The sequence below is a fragment of the Schistocerca nitens genome, chromosome 2 (genome assembly GCF_023898315.1).
Source record: "Schistocerca nitens isolate TAMUIC-IGC-003100 chromosome 2, iqSchNite1.1, whole genome shotgun sequence".
NCBI lineage: Eukaryota > Metazoa > Arthropoda > Insecta > Orthoptera > Acrididae > Schistocerca > Schistocerca nitens.
The window spans coordinates 1,000,506,141-1,000,518,827 of record NC_064615.1 but is presented as its reverse complement, the minus strand read 5'-3'; the positions used below and the strand labels follow the sequence as shown (position 1 = coordinate 1,000,518,827).

Here is a 12,687-nt window from a genome sequence, read left to right as displayed (position 1 = left end):
TCGCTTGAACAAGTCCACCTAGGAATGAAATATTGTCCCTTAACGCTATAGTCAGAACGGTTAATAAACGTGTAAACGATGTATGCTGGTGCTTTTGATCAAAAGACTTACGCCAGAAGCTAATACTTGGGGGAACTGACATGGCAGACGTAGGCTTCGAGTTCGTGCCATCATGCCAACAACTCCATTTATTATACCTGCATACGTCATTTACGTGGAATCGCAGCCAGTATACGACATAAATGGGCCCTGTGGCGTGTCTCACAACCCGTGGCACTACAGCGGCTGTCTCTGTCCTATGAGTGCCAGCGGCTGTCTCTGGCGAGGAGTGAGTTACTATTTCACACCAATTTAATGCTTCATAGCTGCGCGTTTAAATACAGTCTAGCACTCTATAACACTTGACGAAGTCAAGGTCTGTAATGGGTACATTTTCATCCACATACCGATCCCCCTCCTGGCCTTGGACGTATCCGAGCCGTCGCAATATATACGAGGGCTATTCGGAAAGTGAGGAACGATCGGTCGCGAAATGGAGACCAGATGTGTTGGGTAGTGTCTCTAGTATGTACGTCGATCGCATCAAGATGCTCTTTTCAGTTGTGAGCCCACTGTGAGCGAGTAAAGGTGCCTAGGTCGACAATGTCTCCCTCCAAGTAGGAGTGCCCGCTGAGAGGTTTCGCCTTAATGAATGCAGCCCACCTAACACAACTACCACGCACTTCCTTCATCATGGCAATTCTCAGCCGTACTCTGCAGGGACAGTGAAGACGCTGCTGCAGCCTTTTCGACTGGAAGTGTTCGATCACCCACAACACAGCCCTAATTGACTCGTCCTGAGTATCATCTCTGTCCACATAAAACGCTGGATACGAAGACAACACTTGGGCGCAGGCTACGCGCTATAGACCAGCGTAGAAAATTATCGGGAAGCACAGGCGGCCGCCTTCTATGACGATGGTGTTGGAAATTTGGTATAACGTTCCGTCAAATGTCTAAGTCGGAGCAGCGGCTATGTAGAGAAGTATCTGAGGAAGTTGTAGCTAAATGTGGAAAGAAAACAGTTTTGATTTTCGGTGTGGTTTACATTTCGCTACTGATCGTTCCTTACTTTCCGAACAACCCTCGTATGTTAGGCAAGGTAACTAGTGTGACGTCACAATTTCGTTGCGGGGCGCGTATTTGTCGCAGGCCCTGGCCAGTATAGCACTAACGTAACAGCGGGGCCTTGATTTCCTTGTATGGCAACCTCTAAAATAGGCTCGTGCTCGCTCTGTACCTGATCGTTAGGACACATCTCGTATACTTACAGTCCCACAGATACCGCTCCTGCAGGGACAGAGAAGACAAGAGTAGACTAATTCCAACGCTTTCATGGGCACTTAGGCACTCATTCCTCCAGCGACTCATACGTGAATAGATGGGCAGAGAGCCTAATAAACGATACAATGGAAACTACCCTCTGCCATGCGCTTCACACAGATTTGCAGAGTAGAGAGCTGTACGGGGGGCGTACAGTAAGTAGTTCATTTTTTTACTTGGCCAATTTCGGTTGAAAAGATCGTTATTTGTTGTGATACATCGTGGAATATTCCCGCTTTAGCACCTATAATTTCATGAAGGTCCGATAGGTGGGGGTGGATCCCTGCGTTGCCTTCAAGATGAGTTCTGTAACAGAGGCATGTTCCAAGCAGGAAGCTGTCATTGAATATCCTTCGGTGTAAAACAAGAGCATCACAGATATTCGTAGGTGTTTGCAGAATGGGTACAGAGACCTGGCAGTGAACAAAAGCACGGTGAGTCGTTCGGCGAGGCGTTTGTCAGCATCGCAACAAGGCCACTCAAACCTGTCTGATCTCCTGCGTGCTGTCCACCGCACACGGCTGACTCCTGCAAGGTTGCAACGTGTGGACACGCTCATTTGAGGTGATCGACGGTTCTCAATCAACCACCTCGCTTCACAAATGGACGTCTCTGTTGGTAGCATTGACAAACTCGCCCACCAGCTGGGGTACTCAAAGGTGTGTGCTCTGAAGTCCGTAAAGAGCAACTAAGGACTGTCTATTTGAAACTGCTTCTGGGTTATGAGGCTGATCGCGAAAATTTTCTGTCGAACATCGCCACAGGTGATGAAACATGGGTTTTTTGCTTCGAACTGGAAATAAAATGGCAATCCATATTGTATTGTATTGTACTGTACGTTAACCGAGGACCAAGAAACGATGGAGAGGCTCCGTCCCTGCCATAGCCGCAGTGGTCCACAACCCCACGACGACTACCGCAGTCCACTTCACCCCTTCGCCGCCCCACACCGAACCCAGGGTTACTGTGCGGTCCAGCCCCCGGTGGACCCCCCCCCCCAGGTAAACATCTCACACCAGACGAGTGTAACCCCTACGTTTGCGTGGTAGAGTAATGGTGGTGTGCGCGTACGTGGAGAACTTGTTTGAGCAGCAGTTGCCGACATAGTGTAACTGAGGCGGAATAAGAGGAGCCAGCCCGCACTCGCCGAGGCAGATGGAAAACCGCTTAAAAACCATCCGCAGACTGGCCGGTTCACCGGACCTCGACACAAATCCGCTGGGCGGATTCGTGCCGGGGACCGGCGCTCCTTCCCGCCCGGAAAGCCGTGCGTTAAACCACATGGCCAACCGGGCGGGCATCCATATAGTAGCGCCATATGGTGGTTGAAAGCCACACCCTCAGCTGGTAAAATCATGGCAACGGTATCCTGAAACTCTGAAGGCGTTATTCTCTTTGCTGTCCTCCCTCATGGTGCGACGACCAATTCTGAAATGTGTGACTTAAGCGCGTTCCTCGCCACAAAATACAAACCAATTTCTCCTTCTCTGTCAGAACGCAAGGCCTCACACAAGTCTGCACACCCGAGAGGAGCTCGCGAAACTTCATTGGACCACTCGTTCTCATCCACCGTACCCCCCGGATCTCGCACCTTCCTCCTTCTACCTGCTTGGCCCAACGAAGTATGCACACGACAGGCAGCAGTACGTGAATGATGGGAAGGTTATTGGCGCAGTAATATGTTGGCTCTGACGTCAAACAGTAGCTTGGTACTATGGAGGCATGCTGGCCCTCACTGTAAGTTGGCGTAAGGCCGTCGTACCGAATGGAGATTATGTTGGAAAATACGGTTTTTTTAACCAGAAGAGTGGGGAATAATGTGGTGTATTGGAATCCTGAATAAAACGAACCTGCTTTCAGAAAAAAAAAGGTGTTGCATTACTTATTGAGCGACCCTCGTAGAGGCGCAGCCTTAAGCCGTCGGCACACGGACCGTGCTGTCGAACGGTAACGTTGAGCTTGCCAAGTTCAACGTGCTGCTGAACGCTCAGGAACGATGCGACTTGTGCATACGGTACATGGGCCCCAACGTGGTATACGCGATCGCAACGCACTCCAGCGGCAGTTGAGGGATGTTTCTACTTCGTAAATCACACTGTTTACTCAATGGGCGTGCGTAAAATTCCCACGTTAGCTCTATTAAAACGCACATTTCCTAAATCGTCCACGAAAAAGAAAGTACCATGTCCAATCAATAAGGACACAGACTTATAGAAGTTCCATTACAAACAGTGAGGTACAAATTTGGAATACTTCTCCGCATAAGATAAACGTTAATTAATCATTCCCACATTTTAGTAAAACCCCAAGATTAGTCTTCCTTGATCACTGTTCCTACACAGTAGCAGAATCTTTGCAGCATGTGAATTACGAAGCGTAAAAGAAAAAGGGGCAAAATATCTTTATACAAGTAGCGCAAGCTGTCCTGTAGATCAAGCCAATCGAACAAATTCACCCCTCAATAAAAAGTGAACTTATATTTACATAACATCAAATATTATAGCATATACTTATATTAAACTAATAATAAAGTATCGGAACCTAATAAAAACGCGAATGTTAGGGAGAAAAAAGGAAGTGTTTAGACGCGAACCACCGTCCCAACAAAACCTCATGAGTAGACAAACACGCTGTTCAATACGCTACACCAACGCGTACCTTATACGTAATAAAATTGTATTACACCTTGCTAAAATTGTTAATTGAAATTTAATTGTAGCAAATTGTACCAAGAACAATGCGTTTTGGGTGGATCTTCGGTGTGTCGGTGCCTTCAAATAGCCTACTCTCATAATAGGCAAGTTACTATAATTCTTTTGCCACGAATATGATGTTTCTCATTATTTTATTCGTACGAATCACACAACTAACAACGGGATTTCCAGTGATTCTCAATTTGCTGGTGCTCAGAAACGGCATATACAGGGTGTTACAAAAGAGTACGGCCAAACGTTCAGGAAACATTCCTCACACACAAATAAAGAAAAGATATTATGTGGACATGTGTCCGGAAACGCTTAATTTCCATGTTAGAGCTCATTTTAGTTTCGACAGTATGTACTGTACTTCCTCGATTCACCGCCAGTTGGTCCAATTGAAGGAAGGTAATGTTGACTTCGGTGCTTGTGTTGACATTCGACTCATTGCTCTACAGTACTAGCATCAAGCACATCAGTACGTAGCATCTACAGGTTAGTGTTCATCACGAACGTGGTTTTGCAGTCAGTGCAATGTTTACAAATACGGAGTTGGCAGATGCCCATTTGATGTATGGATTAGCACGGGGCAATAGCCGTGGCGCGGTACATTTGTATCGAGACAGATTTCCAGAACGAAGGTGTCCCGACAGGAAGACGTTCGAAGCAATTGATCGGCGTCTTAGGGAACAAGGAACATTCCAGCCTATGACTCGCGACTGGGCAAGACCTAGAACGACGAGGACACCTGCAATTGACGAGGCAATTCTTCGTGCAGTTGACGATAACCCTAATGTCAGCGTCAGAGAAGTTGCTGCTGTACAAGGTAACGTTGACCACGTCACTGTATGGAGAGTGCTACGGGAGAACCAGTTGTTTCCGTACCATGTACAGCGTGTGCAGGCACTATCAGCAGCTGATTGGCCTCCACGGGTACACTTCTGTGAATGGTTCATCCAACTATGTGTCAATCCTCATTTCAGTGCATATGTTTTCTTTACGGATGAGGCTTCATTCCAACGAGATCAAATTGTAAATTTTCACAATCAACATGTGTGGGCTGACGAGAATCCGCACGCAATTGTGCAATCACGTCATCAACACAGATTTTCTGTGAATGTTTGGGCAGGCATATTTGGTGATGTCTTGATTGGGCCCCATGTTCTTCCACCTACGTTGAATGGAGCACATATCATGATTTCATACGGGATACTGTACCTGTGCTGCTAGAACATGTGCCTTTATAAGTACGACACGACATGTGGTTCATACACGATGGAGCTCCTGCACATTTCAGTCGAAGTGTTCGTACGCTTCTCAACAACAGATTCGGTGACCGATGGATTGGTAGAGGCGGACCAATTTCATGGCCTCCACGCTCTTCTGACCTCAACCCCCTTCACTTTCATTTATGGGGGCATTTCAAATCTCTTGTCTACCCAACCCCGGTACCAAATGTAGAGACTCTTGGTGCTCGTATTGTCGACGGCTGTGATACAATACGTCATTCTCCAGGGCTGCATCAGCGTATCAGGGATTCCATGCGTCAGAGGGTGGATGCATGTATCCTCGCTAATGGAGGACATTTTGAACATTTCCTGTAACAAAGTGTTTGAAGTCACGCTGGTACGTTCTGTTGCTGTGTGTTTCCATTCTATGATTAATTTGATTTGAAGAGAAGTAATAAAATGAGCTCTAACATGGAAAGTAAGCGTTTCCGGACACATGTCCACATAACATATTTTCTTTCTTTGTGTGTGAGGAATGTTTCCTGAAAGTTTCGCCGTACGTTTTTGTAACACCCTGTATACATATAGGCTTGAAATGAATGCCAATATGGCGTCCCACAACTTTGTACTGAAGGGAGACGGCGTGCGTGTGACGTAGGTGGCGTTGTGCCGTCTCATTGGTCAACGCTCAGACGGACGCTCGGAATATCTGACATGCCAGATATTGCTCTGCACGCTCGGAAAGACTCCCGAACGTGCTATTCCACGCTATGACGTCAGAAACTCGGCACTCTCAACGTTGGGACGCACGGTCCGTGTGCCTACGGCTTTAGCTTGTGCACCACCTCCACGTCGCTCGGCGCTGGAGCCACTCGTGGGTGCAGCGCGGGCGAAGGCCTCTCGAAGGCACCTGGCTGGCGCAGCGGCTGTCGGCGCGCGGGCCACGGGCCACTTGCAGCGCGCTGCCAGGCGGCAAGGTCAGCCCGGACCGTCACGGCGCGTCCGCAGTTGCAGGTCGAGAGGCCGGCCATTGTTCTGCAAAATTGAATGCCCTCTCCGCTCTCCGGCCACCATTGTGAGCGGCGCGCCGGCACCCCGCAGCACAGCCGCCATTGTACAGCACCGGCTCATCCGCGAGATCCGACAACGCCCACGCTGCTCGCCTCACACCAGGCTGAGAAACCAGCGCAAAACCCAAGTTTCACACAGAATTTGCAGTCTCCGCTCAACAACGGCCAAAGGCCGGTCACGTGATTCCACCTCCACAGAGACACGAGGCGGGGCGTGACTGGCAGCGCTCCTGGTTTTACTCGAGTGTACTATGTTGCCTTTCCCGCCGGAAAACAAACACACTCTCGCCTGCTTTGTGTCTGTAAGCAAAACCAGCAAAGTGCACTACAGACAGATTGCACAGATTCTTTTCAGGTTTTTACCACGAGTTGTTTAAAAGCGTACATCCCAAAAAGAGCCTACAAGATTAAGTGACTTAACAAAAGTTTGCACTCTTTTTCTTATTAACTTTCGTGTGTCGCGAACATTAGTTTCTACTGTGATGTTTTTATTGCTCAAAATAAAATGTCTGTGACAAAATTGCCGAAGGAGTCGGCTTTAATTTCGTGTACGGCAAATAAAAAGGATTAAGTTCGTGAAATTTCCACTGTAACGTGCTGTAACGAGTTGGCTGTTTATTTGTACATGAACATTTAGCAGTTCATTGTTCGTTTCGTTTCTTTATTAAAGTTGCTGTTCTTGTGAGATTTTTTTCCGCATACTTCAAGCATTATGTTCATAATATATCATGTCTTAGGCTGATATAACATTTAATGCATAGTTTGGCAATACATGGGATATGACTTTTCAGAGTTTTACAGTCGGCTGAAGAATGAGTTTCCAACATTTTGTCCATTTGCTGCTCAAATAGGATACAATAATTATTGAACTGTCAATATTTTCCATACAGTCGTCCTCAGCAAACTGCTGAATGGTTTTAAGGCTTTGCACAACAACCACATATATTTGCTGCAATGACAAACTCTGTTGCCATTATTATGAATTGCCTTATGTATCTATTGCATATCCAAAATATGTGTGTTATTAGCTTCGGAAACTTGTTCTTTTGAATAATATAGTACACTCAAGTAAAACCAGGAGCGCTGGCAGTCACGCCCCGCCTCCTGTCCCTGTGGAGGTGGAATCACGTGACCGGCCTTGTGGCCGTTGTGGAGGGGAGACTGCAAATTCCGTGTGAAACTTGAGTCTTGCGAAACAAGCCCGGGCTGAGGTTAAGCCGTCGGCACGCGGACCGTGCCTTCGGAAGTCAACGCTGAACGAGCCGACTTCAACGCACTGCGGAACGCCTAGAAACTTGTGCAGGGTACGGTGGCTGAAGCACAGCGACCAGTTTTCGTCCAAAACACTGGGCGAGTCCAATCGTTTGTCTGGAAGGAGAGGCTGGCAGTGTTTTTCGGTCGGTCGGCTACGACAGAATCGAGATGCCCACCCTGCAATCTTTCTCAAACGATTTTACAGAAACTATCAGGTAAAAAGAATAATTTTTGCGTTGTTGTTGTTGTTGTGGTCTTCAGTAGTGAGACTGGTTTGATGCAGCTCTCCATGCTACCCTATCCTGTGCAAGCTTCTTCATCTCCCAGTACTTACTGCAGCCTACATCGTTCTGAATCTGCTTAGTGTATTCATCTCTTGGTCTCCCTCTACGGTGTTTACCCTCCACGCTGCCCTCCAATGCTAAATTTGTGATCCCCTGATGCCTCAGAACATGTCCTACCAACCGGTCCCTTCTTATTGTCAAGTTGTGCCACAAACTCCTCCCCAATTCTATTCAATACCTCCTCATTAGTTATGTGATCTACCCATCTAATCTTCAGCATTCTTCTGTAGCACCACATTTCGAAAGCTTCTATTCTCTTCTTGTCCAAACTATTTATTGTCCATCTTTCACTTCCATACAAGGCAACACTCCATGCAAATACTTTCAGAAATGACTTCATCGCCGGCCGCGGTGATCTAGCGGTTCTAGGCGCTCGGTCCGGAACCGTGCGACTGCTACGGTCGCAGGTTCGAATCCTGCCTCGGGCATGGATGTGTGTGATGTCCTTAGGTTAGTTAGGTTTAAGTAGTTCTAAGTTATAGGGGACTGATGACCACAGATGTTAAGTCCCATAGTGCTCAGAGCCACTTGAACCATTTGACTTCCTGACACTTAAATCTATACTAGATGTTAACAAATTTCACTTCTTCAGAAACGCTTTCCTTGCCATTGCCAGTCTACATTTTATATCCTCTCTACTTCAACCATCATCAGTTATTTTTCTCCCCAAATAGCAAAACTCATCTACTACTTTAAGCGTCTCATTTCCTAATGTAATTCCATCAGCATCACCTGATTTAATTCGACTACGTTCCATTATCCTCTTTTTGCTTTTGTTGATGTTCATCTTATATCCTCCTTTCAAGACACTGTCCATTCAGTTAAACTGCTCTTCCAAGTCATTTGCTGTCTCTGACAGAATTACAATGTCATCGGCGAACCTCAAAGTTTTTATTTCTTCTCCATGGATTTTAATTTTTGCGTTAGTTAATGGTTATTAATTGAAACCTTCAGCTGCCGACAGGTGTTGTTGACATACCTTGAAGGGGACAGCTGAAAATGTGTGCCCCGATCGGAACTCGAACCCGGGATCTCCTGCTCACATGGCTGACGCTCTATCCATTTCAGCCACCGAGACACAGATGAATAGCGCAACTGCAGGGACTTATCCCTTTCACGCTTCCCGTGAGACCCACATTCCCAACTGTCCACGATCTACATACGTAATTTTCCTAATAGATACTTTGCCCATCCACTCGTTACTCGCGCCCACTTACGTTGACGATTCCCGTAATGTGGGTCTCACGGGAAGTGTGCAAGGGAAAAGTCCCTGCAGTCCCGCTATTCATTAGTTTCTCGCGGGCTGAGACGGACAGTGCGTCTGCCATGTAAGCAGGAGATCCCAGGTTCGACTCCTGGTCGGGGCACACATTTTCAGCTGTCCCCATCAAGGTATGTCAACAACACCTGTCGGCAGCTGAGGGTTTCAATCAATTATCATTTATTCTACAGAAGCTGCACCGTCATGAATGGTATCTGTTCTTTCGAGAACAGTTACCATCTTCATATTTTGCATTAGTTATAGCATTATATATCAGGTTCATGATGATGTGCTCATCATTTCGTTATTGGTCATAGTCATCCTGATATTTACGTGGAAGTACGACACTGCGCAAAATTCTAACATGTTTCCATTGAAAGATAGGAGTAACTATGATTTTGCGTTTTGTGTACATCACATAATACGTCGTTGCGTATGAAATTCAGCTAACATATTCTATTTTTCTTCAGATTTTGGTGCAGGTCTCCATCTCTCACCAATCTCGAGAAAATTGATCTGACGCAGCACACTCTCATGCAATCGCGCCCCGCCAGCGATACAGCCAGAGTGAAATGTTCACAACATTCCTCATATTCCATAAATGGTTTGAGATATCGAAGAAAGTTGATAGCACACAAAGACGAGAGTATTTTTTTCTGCCCCTCGTAGCTGAGTGGATGCCAGCACGGTAGCTCAGCGTGTTTGGTCAGAGGGCTAGCTACCCTCTGTAAAAAAAAAAAAAACTGAGTGAATAGTTCAACGAAGAACATAAACAAATGTCATCAGGACATCTGCCCCGAACAAATTCAATGAACAGTACAGAACAAAATGTGATCACCCCCCACCCCAAAAAAAAAAAAAATAAATAAATAAAATAAAAAATTGGTTAGCACGACGGAATGTCATACCTAACGAGCGGGTTCGATTCCTGGCTGGGTCGGAGATTTTCTCCGTTCAGGGGTTGGCTGTTGTATTGTCCTTATCGTCATCATTTCATCCCCATCGACACGCAAGTCGTCGAAGTGGCGTCAACTCTAAAGACATGCACCAGGAGAACGGTCTACCCACACGGTTATATATATGCAAAACTTAATTATCTACTGTGTTACTCCACCAACTTTTTCGTTGAAAAGATGTAAATTTTTAAGAGGCATTGATCTCTAGTAAAACGATAATTGCTATGGATTTTGAAAAAAATTAGATGAAGAATTACATGTTTAATCTGTGCTAAGGATGTACTTTTTTATAAGTTACTGACCTCATTTTTCCTCACTGCCTCACTTAATAAATTTAATAAACCGCTGTTTCTGAATTCTCTCGCAATTGTGTCTGCAAAGTATGTTAGTTATTGACGTGAGATTGTGTAAACTCTGCTGTGTTTTGGCAAAAGAAGCAAATTTTAATATGACAACAATGGAAATGTGTAAGTTTTACTCAAAATCGCCACTCATGAAGCTCCTCTGAAACTTGCAACTGGTTAATAAGCCAGGCGAAAATAAATCGCTGCATTTTAATATTTACAAAAAATGTGAGCACAGGTTTCACTTTAAAATGGCATTTCCCCTCCAGCGCTCGGCATTTCCCCTACAGCGCCTGCCTATAACTTGCACCACTACCAGTCTCTGCACACGTGCCCTGCCGACTGTACATCTTCCAGCCATGGTATTCTGCTCGCACTTAGCTCTATTAAAACGCACATTTGACCCCTTGCCCATATGCTAATCATGTAGTTCTGTCTGAAGTACACATAAATAAAAAGTTCAGTACCCATGAATATTTTATTAGGCCAAAATGAAAGTAGGATGTCCAGTCAATAAGAACACTGGTGTATTAAAGTTGCATTAAAAACAATGTGGCACAAATTTACATTAGTTCTACACTTAGAGAAAGCTTTTGACAATGTTGACTGGAATACTCTCTTTCAAATTCTGCAGGAGACAGGGATTTAATACAGGGAGCGAAAGGCTATTTACAATTTGTGCAGAAACCAGATGGCAGTTATAAGAGTCGAGGGGCATGAAAGGGAGGCAATGGTTGAGAAGGAAGTGAGACAGGGTTGTAGCCTATCCCCGATGTTATTGAGTCTGTATATTGAGCAAGCAGTAAAGAAAACAAAAGAAAAATTCGAGGTAAGAATTAAAATCCATGGAGAAGAAATAAAAACTTCGAGGTTCGCCGCTGTAATCAGGGACAGCAAAGGACCTGGAAGAGCAGTTCAATGGAATGGACAGTGTCTTGAAAGGAGGACATAAGGTGAACATCAACAAAAGGAAAACGAGGATAATGGAATGTAGTAGAATTAAATCCGGTGATTCTGAGGGAATTAGATTAGTAAAGGAGACACTTAAACTAGTAAATGAGTTCTGCTATTTGGGGTGCAATATAACTGATGATGGTCGAAGTAGAGAGGATATAAAACGCAGACTGGCAATGGCAAGGAAAGCGTTTCTGAAGAAGAGAAACTTGTTAACATCAAGTATAGATTTAAATGTCAGGAAGTTGCTTCTGAAAGTATTTGTGTGGAGTGTAGCCATGTATGGAAATGAAACATGAACGATAAATAGTTTAGACAAGAAGAGAATCTGGTGCTATAGAAGAATGCTGAAGATTAGATGGGTAGACCACATAACTAATTAGGAGGTATTGAAATGAATTGGGTAGAAGAGAAATTGGTAGGACAACTTGACTAGAAGAAGGGATCGGTTGGTAGGACATGTTCTGAGGCATCAAGGGATCACCAATTTAGTATTGGAGTGCAGCGTGGAGGGTAAAAACCGTAGAGGGAGACCAAGAGATGAATACACTAAGCAGATTCAGAAGGTTGTAGGTTGCAGTAGGTACTGGAAGATGAAGAAGCTTGCACAGGATAGAGTAGCATGGAGAGCTGCATCAAACCAGTCTCTGGACTGAAGACCACAACAACAACAGCTACACATAAAAAAAACTAAAATCCTCCCGAAGGCCGAACGATACCGACAGGCCGCCGTGTCATCCTCATCCCACAGGTGTCACTGGATGTGGATATGGAATGGCATGTGGTCAGCACACCACTCTCTCGGACGTATGTTAGTTTCTGACACCGGAGCCGCTACTTCTCAATCAAGTAGCTTCTCAGTTTGCCTCACAAGGGCTGAGGGCACCCCGCTTGCCAACAGCGCTCGGCAGACCGGATGGTCACCCATCCAAGTGCTAGCCCAGCCCGACAGCGCTTAACTTCTGTGATCTGACGGGAACCGGTGTTACCACTGCGGCAAGGCCGTTGGCAGTTCTATACATAAGATAAAAGGTGTTTCATCAGTCTTACAATAGAATACCTGTATCGGTGTATGTCAGGATAATGAGGACAACATGTGGTCTTGCGTTATCTCGTCGAAAGATTAGGTAACTGAGACCTCGGAAATAGGTCATATTCATCGGCCTTAAATGTCAAAAATTTACCCTCTGCTGTCCAGATTCGTTGGCCTCTCATAC

At 45.6% G+C, this 12,687-nt stretch overlaps 1 pseudogene; it reads right to left on the bottom strand.

The window, feature by feature from the left end:
- Positions 1-12,362: 12,362 nt before the first annotated feature.
- On the bottom strand, positions 12,363-12,480 carry LOC126238453 (5S ribosomal RNA; annotated as a pseudogene).
- Positions 12,481-12,687: the final 207 nt, after the last annotated feature.